We start from the raw sequence: 13,992 nt of genomic DNA, 5'->3' as shown, positions 1-13,992 counted from the left end.
CTTATTTCTTTTTCAGTTAATTTAGTGTTTATGTCATTCTGTATTGTACTATTTTAAGGTTTTTTAAAAACAATTATGGGATGAAATAACAGAATAAAATGCAGAGTTTGTAAACTCAGATTACATTAAAAGGCCGTATTGTGCCACAACCAGAATTCATAAAGGCAGCTAAAGAGAGATAATGAAGCTCTGCATTGACAATAATTTATTTCATTATGGTGGTTACTAAAGGACAAAACAAGCAAATAAGAGAACAACAAAAACAAGTAAAACTGAAAGAATTGGCTGAAAAAGGGACTTTAAAGCATTTTCTTCCTGGTCCAGGATTCACGCTCTCTCTTTCAAATAACATTTTCAGTTGTGTTCTCATTACCTAGATGCACCTGCATGTGGCCAACAGAACAAACTCAAAACCTGCAGAATAAATTGCTTTGAACACAAAATCCCTGTTCATGTTCCCAAAACAAACAAACAAAACAAAAAAAAAAACTTTGCCTATGTGTTGTCTTGCTTTTAGACACTTCAGAAACGTTGAGCAGGATTTCAAACTCCCTCACGCCAGAATGCTGCCTGTCCACGTGACGCGAGATGCTAATGAATAATCTGCTCAGGGTGTCTGTGGGGCGGAGGTTAAATCAACAGCAGCGGAGCTGTGGAGAAAAACTCACACGAACAACGCGTTCAGGAGGAAGACGGCAGGCGGAGAGACGGAGCTGCAGCGTTGATCAGACTGAGAACAAATACTAATCAATTAAAGCCATGTGGGGAGACGTCAATGTAAAACGGCTCGGGAACTCTGACAGCCGCACTTCTATCCTCACCATCTTATTTCTGCTCATTTAGATTACATTGAACAAGAACAACCGGGGAATGCCGAGCTCCGTCTTTGGTTGACAGTTACATTATTGCTTAATAAAAATGAGCCAATTTTGATGGCTTTGTGTAGTTTGAGTCAGCAAACGACCCTGAGAGCTGCAGACCGAAGTGAAACTTTTCCGTAGCAGGTGTGAAAGCGCGCATGCGCAGATCACGAGGATGCTGGGTTTATCGTTAACCATAACAAAAACAATGACGGATACCGTTGTGCTATTTACGACGGCGTGTTAGGGCCATTGTAGGTAAATTTAAGTCAAAAACGTCGAAATTTAATAGAAAAAACAAGGACATCTCTGAGCTCCCAAAGTTGAACAATTGTAAGAAAAAAAAACCCTGAGATATTGAGGTTAATCGCACAAAATTTCTAAACAAAAAAAGAGGGAAAGTTTTGAGCTCCAAAAGTTGAAATTTTGCAAGAAAAAGATAAGAAATTTTGAAATGAATCACAGAACGTTTCCAAAAATAAAAAATGAAATTTCTGAGTTTCAACAGTCAAAGATTTCTAGCTTTTGAAACTCAGAAAATTTTCTGGGGTTTTTCTTCTAGAAAATTTCTGAGCTTAATCTCAAAATTTCAGATTTTTTATTTATTTACTTTTTGCCATAAATGTACTCGTACTCTTTTTCTATCAACAATGACCCTAAAACGCCGTTGTAACTTCTTAACCTGTTCAGTTAGCACAATTTTTGACGAGGCATTTATGTGTTATCTGAGCAATAGACCCTTTTCACATGACGTCACACAACTTCCGTTTTGGCTCGAAGCTGTGTATCCTTAGTTCCGGTGTACATAGTAAGTAATGATAAAGTTGTCTATTTCATATATATATATATATATATATATATATATATATATATATATATATATATATATATATATATATATATATAGAGAGAGAGAGAGAGAGAGAGAGAGAGAGATGTATAAATCTGACAGCATATGTTGATCAGACAGATCACCGGAGCATGGAGTTTACACAGTCTCTAAAACATTTGCCTAAAATAAGATTTGAAGATATATCACGATTTGCAAACCAGTTCTCTCTGACAAAAAAATCTAAATTAGACAAAGGCTACAAATTCTTCACCGAACAATACCTGTTTGACTATGAAGGTAGGTATTTTTGTTTTGCGTAACCGTTAGCTTAGCATTAGTGAATTTTGTTAGCTAGCTAACTACGTGACATAACTGTTCCTTAACCAGAACTTTTTACTGTTTTTGAACTCTAACGTTTTAGGCTCTAATCTTGATCAGATTATTAAATTATAGACTGGAGTTGCCACTCATCCCATAAAATAGGGATTTGTTTGTTATAAGCAGAGATGTCCGGTGCCGCCGCTGCTTTGTAATGCCTTTAATCGGACCACTTTTTCGGTAACGAATAATCTAACGAGTTCGTATTTCAAATCCAGTAATCAGATTAAAGTTATTTATCCAAATCATTGCACATTAATATTTTCTTGTGTATTTATTTTTATTCCTTCTTTGCGTCTTTGGGAGAGACTCTGTGACAGTTAGCAGTGACAGAAACATGAACAGTGCATGGAGATGCGCATTTTGTTGCTGGAAAAACAGAAATATCGTCAAGCCCAACTGTTATTTGTGGCTTTTGTCTTGTTTTTTCTAAACTTATAAAAAATAATGATTCAAGCTGCCCTTTATTTTCCATTAATACAGAAAATGAACCTCTAAACGTTACATCACTGACAGGCGGCGGTGTATATGTTTCCTAACTGTGGCTAAAGCTGCTGCTAGCTGGTTTACTCATGATCGGAAGCTGGTTCCTTTGAATACAGTTGGAGAATGGTAAATTGACAATGACTGATAACGGTTATCTAACACGTAAACACCGTTTTATAAAATACAGAGAGTGAACCTCTAACGTTACAGCGCTGACAGAGAGTATATTTTTCCTAAATGTGGCTAAAGCTGCTGCTAGGTGGTTTACTCTCCGATCGGAGGCTGTTTATTTTATACACAGATAGAGAATGGTGACTTTACAATGATTAGTAACAGCTATCTAACACTTAAATGCTGTTATTATTAAACTTACCTTTTATTATATCCTTAAGATTATGAGAATGCGGGAAGTTTTCAGCTTGGTTCCCAAGGCAAAATCACACCGGAAGTAAAGATACCCAGTTTTGAGTTATGGCGGCCATTGTCTGACGTCACTGTGAAAAGGGTCTATTTGTTCTTGGGAGACAGAGATGGGTTGCTGTTAAGTGCATGCTTGTTTGATGACATCCTGAAGTCACAGCGCCCTATAGTGGCCTGGCATGACAACTACAACTGACTCAATCTGTCTGTCCCAATTAATATCCAAAAATATCAACAATTTCCAGGCAAGGGTCTCATGTAAAAGTAGTCTAATGTGTGGGATGGAAGCTGACAGTAAATAGTAAATGAATATATAAATCTCCACACCGTTTCATTTCCTCCGTTAAAGTGCTTTGGAGAATCCACAGGCCACCTTTGCTCTAATCCTGCACAGGATCATTAGTTTGGCATCATTCCATGTTTGGGAAAGTGGTCACACACTGTTTTGATCAGGTTCTTCCTTCTCTGACAGGTCTTACAGAAGCAGCCTCACAGCTTGACAGAAGAATCATCAAGATTTGTAAAAGTTCAGCTGAGCTCTGCCCCCGCCTACTGTTTTTAATCAAATCTGCAACAAATTACCTTCTGAAGGTGTTTCCCTCTGAACATCACTGTTGAGCTGTTGCTTTCATTCAAGAAGAATCAACAATAATCATCAGTCAGCTCAAATAACTCAACATATACCCATGTCCTTCTAGGTAACACCCAAACGTCTTTACAGTAATTACCACATGCAATAATTAGCACACGTGTGACCTCATACAATCATACACACACGCAAACACACAGAGTTTACCACCGTTGTGATCAACCCGTTCAAAATGCTGCTTAATGAAGTAGCAAATCTAAATCATTTGCATAATTAATACAGACTCCAGATTGCCTTCCGGGCATCTCTGGCTGTCTCTCTGTACAACCAATTGCAGCACACGCATTGGTTTACTTTTCAACTGATTTGAACCCAATCTTTCATCTATTCCCCCAGTTGTAGTTTGATGAAGACATGAGAAGAAAGGCAAAAGCGTGAAAGTAGATCCATCTACTTTTACGTTTTTTCTAAGAGAAAACCTCTTAGCCACTTTAGATTCTGTCATGAACTTGCCTCAGGCAAGTGACAAAACATTATGACCTCAAAGGAAAAAACTGAAAATTTGTGACATTGAGTGAAATTATTAAAATGCAACACATTTTGCTCCATGGAGGCTGCAGGAGGTTAAAGGAGAGGATCAGTGTTACGACTGGAGTCGTTAAATGTTATTATGTAAATGAGTGTGCAGGTACTTGTTTTTGACTGGTGCCTGGAGGACGACGGGGGACGTCCGATTGGTGGCTTCCCGGATGTGACGAGTATAAAAGCGGCTGACGTGGACTTCCTGGAAGATCCCTCCTCTGCTCATCTCAACCGGCCACACTGTTTGTTTTGTTTGTTCAACATCTTGGTTTGGAGTTTGTAGGAGTGAGCTGCCATTTATGTTGCCTTAGTTCTTTCCTGTTTTTTTAGTTAGGGAGGTAAGTTTTTGTCATTTGGTTGATCTCCAAGATTGCAGCAGGCACATCAGCCAGTGCTGCGTCAACACCCGCTCCAAATGCGGCGTCTCCAGCTTCCTTCACTGCAGTCACTTGCAACACACCTTTCTCCACCAGTTGTTCACACAGCGTTTCCTTCAGTTCCGATTTTCGATCACTGCAAGACACCTCAACATCATAATGGTCAGCCACAATAATTAGGTCCGCTTTTCTACATTTTTCTAATTTTACCCAAGAAGGTGAACTCACAAAATCATCAAGGGAAAATCCCTTTTCCATAATTCCCCCGTGCACAAAATAAAACTGCCAATCAGAACAATGAACACTTACCAAGAAAACGAGAGAAGACACAGACCCAAATTCAAAATCGGGAGGGGTTTGAACGGACGAGCCCCCAATTCATGTTACGACCCGTCTAGGGGTGGCCAGATCATAACATGAAAGGTCCCTCCTCGTCCCATCCCAAACAGCCAACACATACAAAGTTAAACATTTTACAATGATATTTATTAAAAAATATATGTTTGATTTAAATATAACAAAAATGGAGCATATAACTTCAGAATGAGCTAGTGCCAAAACAACAAACAAAAGGAACTATCTAAATAATAATCAACTTACCTAACCGAAAATAAATAAACCAAATGACAAAAACTTACCTCCCTAACTAAAAAAAACAGGAAAGAACTAAGGCAACATAAATGGCAGCTCACTCCTACAAACTCCAAACCAAGATGTTGAACAAACAAAACAAACAGTGTGGCCGGTTGAGATGAGCAGAGGAGGGATCTTCCAGGAAGTCCACGTCAGCCGCTTTTATACTCGTCACATCCGGGAAGCCACCAATCGGACGTCCCCCGTCGTCCTCCAGGCACCAATCAAAAACAAGTACCTGCACACTCATTTACATAATAACATTTAACGACTCCAGTTGGGGGCTCGTCCGGCTAAAAGTATAAAAACTCCTGCGGGTGTGGGATTTATAAAGTCAGTTTCCCAGCCGAATGTACGCGGTGATATTCAACAAAAACCTAAAGTTGATGTTGATCCGCAGTTTTTGCCATTTATTTTGCAGGGTTTTGTTTCTTTGACGGGTGAGGAAAAAGATCAAGTCCCAGTCACAATCCTTAGAGATACAGGTGCTTATCACTCTTTTTTGTTGGAATCTGTGCTACCTTTATCTAGTCAAACATCTTGTGGTTCAGATATTCTTGTGTGGGGAATAAAAATGAGCGTAACCAAAGCCCCTTTGCACATGGTGCACTTGTGTTCACCATTAGTTTCGGGACGCGTTAAAGTAGCCGTGCGTCCGCAATTACCTATTGAAGGAGTTTCCTTCATTCTTGGTAATGATCTGGCTGGCGGAAAAGTGTTTCCTCCACCGGAAGTTGTTGATGACCCAATTTTGTTTACCCTTGCTGATGAATCAGCTGCCACTTTGGATGTGTTTCCTGCGTGCGCAATTACACGCGCGCAAAGCTCGTAAAATGGGTGAAATTGTGGATTTGTCTGGGTCTTTTATGGCTACACTTGATGAAAATGGCTTTGATTCAAATGACTCTGTAAAAATGTTAAAATGTGACGTCTCTGAACTTATTCCTGCAGATAAAACTTTGAGTTTGAACATTAATAAGGAGATGTTGGTCAAAGCGCAGCAGAATGACCCGTCACTGAGTTCTTGCTTTTCTGTTGCAGATAAGAATGGATTTAAAACTCAAGTGACCAATTTTGTTGAAAACGGTGTTTTGATGAGGTCCTGGTCCCAAGATTCAGGTGATCTACATAGAATAAACCAGGTGGTTGTGCCAAAAGATTACAGACCTCAGATTCTGAGCCTCGCACATGATGCCAGCTTGGCTGGACATCTCGGTGTTAAAAAAACTTATCACCGTGTGTTACGTAATTTCTTCTGGCCTGGGTTAAAGTCTGACGTAGTGAATTATTGTAGGTCATGTCACGTATGCCAATTAGTGGGAAAGCCAGATAAACCAATTCCACCAGCGCCTCTTCATCCCATTCCAGCGCTCGGCGAACCATTTCAACGAGTTTTATTGGACTGTGTGGGCCCTTTGCCAAAAACCAAGTCGGGTTATCAATACATCTTAACTCTGATGTGTGCTGCCACTCGTTTTCCGGAAGCTATTCCATTACGCACATTAAAGGCGAAGAACATTGTGAAAGTCCTCATAAACTTTTTTTCGACTTTTGGTTTACCTAAGGTCGTTCAAACGGATCAAGGGACAAATTTTATGTCAAAGGTCTTTGCTCAAGTTTTGAATGAACTGAAAATTAAACATCAAACCTCCAGCCCTTATCATCCAGAGTCACAGGGTGCGCTGGAGAGGTTTCATCAAACCTTGAAAATCATGTTGCGCAAATACTGCCTTGAATCTGATAAAAGTTGGGATGAGGGTCTTCCACTTCTGCTATTTGCAGTTAGAGAAACCATTCAGGAATCCCTTGGATTCAGTCCGGCAGATTTGGTATTTGGACACACTGTTCGTGGTCCGCTCCAACTCGTTAAAGAGAAATGGTTGTCAGAGTCGCGTCAAACTGAACATAATGTGTTGGATTATGTTAGTAGTTTTAGAGAGCGTCTTTTTCATGCATGTCAGCTGGCCCAAGAAAATCTGGCTAAGGCTCAGACTAAAATGAAAGCTCGTTATGATAAAAAAACTGTGAGTAGAAATTTCACTCCAGGTGAAAAGGTTTTAGTACTACTTCCCTTGAGTGGATCGAGTCTTCATGCACAATTTTCAGGACCGTATGAGGTGGAAAAAAAAATAAATGAAACAAACTATGTGATTAAGACTCCGGATCGAAAACGAAAAACGAGGCTTTGTCATATTAACATGCTCAAATGTTATGTTTCCAGGGAAGGCATTGTAGATAACACCACTTTTGTTACCCCTGTTTCTGTTTGCTCTTCACCTCCATCATATCATCTGGCAGATGACGATTTGAGGGAGAACAGCGGTTGCATGCCTGTGACCCGTTTGCGGAACTCTGAAGTGATGGGAAATTTGGAATCTTTTCTATCTCATTTGTCACAGCCTGCCCGAAAAGATGTTACTGACCTGATTGAAGCTAATTTATTACTTTTCTCAGATCATCCGCACCAAACATCCGTGCTGTTCCATGATATTGATGTGGAGGTTGAGAAGCCAATTAAACAACATGCTTACAGAATAAATCCAACAAAGCGTGTTTTGATGCAACAGGAAGTGGCTTACTTGATTGAACATGGTTTAGCAGTACCCAGTAACAGCGCGTGGAGTTCGCCCTGCCTCCTAGTCCCAAAGCCAGATAATACATTTCGGTTTTGTACAGATTACAGGAAGGTTAATGCTGTCACCAAATCCGATTCTTTTCCACTTCCTAGAATGGAAGATTGCATTGATCGTGTTGGCTCCGCTAAATTTGTCACAAAGTTGGACCTGTTAAAGGGTTACTGGCAAGTTCCGTTAACAACAAGAGCTTCCGAAATTTCTGCTTTTGTAACTCCTGATCATTTCCTCCAATATACCGTTATGCCTTTCGGGTTGCGTAACGCACCCGCTACATTCCAACGTTTAATGCAAAAGGTATTATCGGGAGTGAAAAGTTGTGAAGTATATTTGGATGATGTAGTTATTTATTCTGCCACTTGGACAGAACATCTGGAAACTCTTTCGGAAGTGTTCAGTCGTTTTTGTGATGCCTCTCTCACATTGAATCTCTCGAAATGTGAGTTTGGATTGCACCAGTGCTGGCTGCGCCAAATTTTGAGCGTCCTTTTAAACTTGAAGTTGATGCAAGTTTGTGTGGTGCTGGAGCTGTGCTTCTGCAAGAAGATGTGCAAGGCATAGAACATCCTGTCTGCTACTTTTCGAAAAAGTTTAATAAACATCAGTTTCATTATAGCACAATCGAAAAGGAAGCTCTTGCTCTGTTACTTGCGTTACAGAACTTCGAAGTTTATATTGGTTCTAGTGCACGACCTGTCCAAGTGTTTACCGATCATAATCCGCTGGTCTTCGTTTCCCAGATGCGAAATTCCAACCACCGACTGATGCGCTGGTCTCTGCTGCTGCAAGATTTTAACTTGCAGATTAACTATAAAAAGGGTAAGGATAATGTATTAGCTGATGCTTTATCTAGAAGTTTTTAACCCATTTGAATTAAACACTTAGGGGTGTGTTTAATTCTTGTGAATGGGGGTGTTACGACTGGAGTCGTTAAATGTTATTATGTAAATGAGTGTGCAGGTACTTGTTTTTGATTGGTGCCTGGAGGACGACGGGGGACGTCCGATTGGTGGCTTCCCGGATGTGACGAGTATAAAAGCGGCTGACGTGGACTTCCTGGAAGATCCCTCCTCTGCTCATCTCAACCGGCCACACTGTTTGTTTTGTTTGTTCAACATCTTGGTTTGGAGTTTGTAGGAGTGAGCTGCCATTTATGTTGCCTTAGTTCTTTCCTGTTTTTTTAGTTAGGGAGGTAAGTTTTTGTCATTTGGTTTATTTATTTTCGGTTAGGTAAGTTGATTATTATTTAGATAGTTCCTTTTGTTTGTTGTTTTGGCACTAGCTCATTCTGAAGTTATATGCTCCATTTTTGTTATATTTAAATCAAACATATATTTTTTAATAAATATCATTGTAAAATGTTTAACTTTGTATGTGTTGGCTGTTTGGGATGGGACGAGGAGGGACCTTTCATGTTATGATCTGGCCACCCCTAGACGGGTCGTAACAATCAGTCTTTGTAGTGCTAAATACGGGAGTCGTTTCAGGCCCACGCATCGACTGAATCCCAATTCCTAGCTCTACTTCTCACTGGACTGAGGGTGCAAATCCAGAAAGTAGTCCCTGCCCTAACACAGACAGCTCCAAGCTGGACTAAACGACATGCCTGGACATGCCAGATGCCTTATGTGGAAAAGTTTTTAGTTGCGACACAAAGCTTAAGCTCTCCACCCACATTTATTACATTAGGTGATGCTTTCAAATCAAGGAACATTGTTCTTCCTCATTCTCTGGGGCAGTTATGCTGGAAGTGGCACTGATGCATTAAACAAAATGGATGAAACACTACAACAGAACGACCATCAAAGTCTTCAACTTCACCTCCACTCAGTCGCTAGACGGCTGAAACTTCGACCCAGCTGTCACGCCGAATTGTGAAATTGTGTTTGTCGACACTGGTGGAATTTCAACAAAGTTTTGCAGACATTTGTAATGGAAACGTCGCTTCTGCCAACGTCTGCTCTCAAGTTACAACTGAATGTGCAGAATTCTTAGAAAGAAGTTCTTAATTAAATGAAGTACAGGAGAGGAGGATGCCTTCAACTTAAAAATAATCTCGCATCCAGTCTTTCCTTCGGCAGTCAGCTGTCAAACGAGCGAAGTGATGCCCGAACCTTCTCTGCATCTCTGTGTCTCAGCAAAGTGATAGAAAAAGATGGGGCGCACAGTGAGCTGGAGATTTACATAATTAGTGTCTTGAGAGTCCACAGAGTAGATATAGAGAACGTCTGCAGACATTTAAAAGCAGACGTTTGTGCTCTGACATGCTCGCACATGCATGCACAAGCAAAAATCTTTCTCAGGCTGCTTACTTATCGGCCCTTCTTTGTATGCACTCGGAGCCAATGTGCAATGAGCCCGATCGTAATCCCTCTAAATGCCTCAGTGCAAATGTTCTCGACTAAAAAGCATTTTGTCGCTAAATTGATGTAGCCGCAATGCTATTAGGAAGAATTTAATTGGAAATGAAAGTGGATTCATTATTACTGTCATGATGGCTGAGTGCGTCAAAGGTAGAGTCTCTGGCAGCCATGGCTGTGCATTCTGCTGATTGTGAGAACAGCCTGGAGAGAACGACACAAAACTGCATTCTTGATTTTGCACTTTGGCTTTGCTTCACTGACTCTGACAAACTTCTCGTTGTCCAATAAAAAGCTTTTCTACGTGAAAATGCATTCAAAATCCTGTGGAGAGTGGAGTTTTCTGCAGCAACATATTGGGAAATTCACAAAGCGGAGCAATTTCCTTCACTTCTTGCGACAGCTTTTTTATGCTTTTGTCGACGATAGGTTCATCAAACAGATTACATTAAACACAAAGAGAAGCAAAGAATTTCATCAAGCCCATTAGATAGAAGCAATTTGCACCAGTTCTTTGCATCAGGTCAAACACAGCAGGTGGCATGATCAAAGAGAAAGAGGTTAATTATATCTATTCCACTCTAAGAGGTTTTTCTAACTTGAGTACATCTATAGGTACACTTCATGGTAAAGTTTCAATTTTGCAAATAAAACGGACATGATTTTAAACCATTTATTTTTAATATTTTTGATTTGTGTTCTAGTTCAAATCCTCCCTGCCTTTCCTAATCCAGCTCCCCTAAGTCTGACATTCATTTCCTTAATGAACTCACCTGTTTCTCATTCCAGTAATTACTCCTCTCCAGTATTTAAGCACCTGGTTTTGTCTTAGTTCTTGTTTGATCATCTGCTGCTTGCCTGTCCATTTTCGTATGTCTGGTATGCACAGGATGTTTGCAACTTTAAATTCTACGCATCTTGTTATTTTCATTAACTTGTGATGAGACTGCCTCAACCTTTTTTGCCTTTGAAACTTCAGCAATTATGATTTATAACACCAATGCTGTCTCTCACTTGTTGTTTGTAAACCCAGCAGGCTGTTCCTTTCATTCCCCTGTGCTAAAATTACCACCAGTTTTCAGCAGATGCATTTTTTCAGAAAGTTGCATGAAACAAACAACTTTCCTCTTCAGTATCAAGTTTTAGCCGGCTTTTCCCAAAATGTCTTATTTAAACGTGGAAAAACTCCGACTCAGAGGTGATTAACCCGTCCACAAATACCGTTATGATTATGTCCCTTTATGGTGTTTGAGACAAACAATATAAATAATTCTGCATGTTGCTCACAAAAACAATTAAAGTACATTAATTTTTTTTACTTTTAACTGTTTGTGGCTGTTCAATTGAACAAACACAAATTATTGCTTATTGTATTATGTACTACTTTCAATTAACATTGCACTAGGTATCTGCTTGACAGCAAAACATATTTCTTTTCTATAATTGAACTTAAAACAAGTTTAAAACTTCTAGATAACTTGGTTTTTCAACAAGGTGTGCTGTTTGTAGGAAAAGTGAAGTTATGCAGATGAAAAACTTGATTGTAAAAACTATAAACCGAATATGAATCTTTTATATAAGCCTATGGGGGGAAAAAAACGTGAAAGATGCAACATAAAACTGGAAAGTCAATTGGCAAGCCTTGGAAATGAAAGCTAATCCCAAGAAATTTTAATCCTTTTGAGTTGTAATCTACAGGAATCAGTGCAGAAGCAACACTTTTTGCACCTTACTTTGTGTTGCCTCTCTGCTCAGCTCATTAGCTGTGTTTGTGAATTCAGCTCACACTTCTCAGTTTGCAGGTAATCATGATTCCAGTGAACCTCTTTAACCTTTGCTCTAGACGCTTGGACTGCATGAGTGAAGTAATTAGAACAAGGCGGTCTCTTCCAGATGGATATTTTTGTCAATATGTTGCTGCATTGTCACATTTAGACAGGTTTTGTCATCGGATCGTTCAGAGGGCAAAGTTGTGGTTAGTTTAATTTTATTCCCACAAGCTTCGACACATTGGTAGAAAAACTGTATACATGCAATCTGGTTCTCTTTAATAAGTTATAACCAAAGACATGCGCTTTTTTTACATACGGAACAATTATGTGCGAAAGGGATTCAGCTGTGCAGTTGTAGAGGGGTGAAAAACAAGTTATAAGTAAATGAAAACGCTAAGTATGAATATTGGAACCCCAACATTATTTTTCTTTTTCTATTTTTTTATTTCTCGTTGTAATGAGTTCTTCTTTTATTTAAGTTGTTCAGTGTGATCCCACACACAACCGCTAGGGGGCGTCTGTCGTTGGTGGCATGTAGAAGGTTGGCCACACAGAAGAAGAAAAAAAATCTTCCTCTTACTTAAGGGAAGCGTGTCTCGTCATTTCTACGCCACAGGTCAGTAAATATGTGTTTTGATGCATTTATATTCGTTCCATTTAAGAGTTGAAGATGTTATTAAATCGAGTGTCAACTAGGGAGTCACGTTATGCAATTTGAACAGTATTGTGTACAAAACAGACATATTTCTGAAAGCTAATGCTAGCGGACCTTGTCAATTTTTGTGAGCTAGTTAAATTCCAGAGGTGGGGACTCGAGTCACATGACTTGGACTCGAGTCATTAAAATTAGACATGAGACTTGACTTGAAAAAATGCTCAAAGACTCGGACTTGACTTTGACTTTCACACCATTGACTTGGGACTTGAGTTGACTTGAAGCTCTTTCCTTGAAAAAATCAAGTCAAAAGTTTAAAACACATTATTTATAAAGTGGCCCCATTAATTCATTTCACTCATTTCCGTATTAAGAGGCGCAGACCGTCCTTCTGGTTTTTCACACTCCGTACGTAGGGGTAAGTAGGGTAAGCTGCAGCACAACCAATCAAATTAACAGGATTTTAAAATAACAACTGGGGGAAAAAACGAAAAACGCTCAAAGCAGATATGCTCCTGTGAGTAATTTCTTTTGGGTACATCAATCATGAAATATCCAACTAAAAACGGAGTGAAACATGCAAAACCTGCAAGACCAGGATCTCAGATGGAAGTAAACTACGGTTCTTACACCCCTTTCCCACCCTGCTCTCCTATTAGTATTTTCCTATAAATATCCTCTTCTCCCTCCACGGCTCTTAGTTTTACTTTCCCCTTCCTCTGACAGTAGCATTGGACAGAGACATTTTCTATATTCTCAAATCCAAAATTTAACAGGTATGGGTGTATTTGAAGGACATCTATGTTGGGAAATTATATTGACAATAAATAGATTGTTTACTGCAGTCAGTGCATTAAGTCTACTGTTTTTTTCAGTTATAGCTCTTCAAATGGCGGCGTGATGGTCGTTGAAATACCATCTCCAAGTGGTATAATTTTGCTAGAAAACAAATCAAAATCCAGTAATTTTGCTATCCTTCAGAAATAGCTGTAAAAGTAAAAAAAGTTTACAATTGTAAGGATCCTGAACGTAATGCTGTGGGGTAGCTCTGAGTGTTTCTGGATGGTAATGCAGTTATTTTGTGTCTTGGTTAGTGATTCTAACCAAGCTTGATTCAAGCAACATGTTTTTATCAATACTGAGATGTGAAATTGGCCGTAGATTTAACGCGATTATTCTTATGTTTCCGTTAAACACATTCATTTTCATAATTCCAATTTGCGCATTTAAATGGTCAATGGAAAATGTAGATTATGACTTGAAAGTACAGCAACTACAGTAAGGCACTTGAGGAAATAAAACTTTAAGAATTGCCACCAGCCTTGAAACAAAAGTAAACCAGCAATAACTGTGGAATTTTAAAGTGAGTCAATTTGATAGGCATGTCCTACTTTTTGCATTTGTTTAGTTTTAGA

The sequence above is a fragment of the Xiphophorus maculatus genome, chromosome 17 (genome assembly GCF_002775205.1).
Source record: "Xiphophorus maculatus strain JP 163 A chromosome 17, X_maculatus-5.0-male, whole genome shotgun sequence".
Classification (NCBI taxonomy): Eukaryota; Metazoa; Chordata; class Actinopteri; order Cyprinodontiformes; family Poeciliidae; genus Xiphophorus; species Xiphophorus maculatus.
This window is presented reverse-complemented; position numbering follows the sequence as displayed.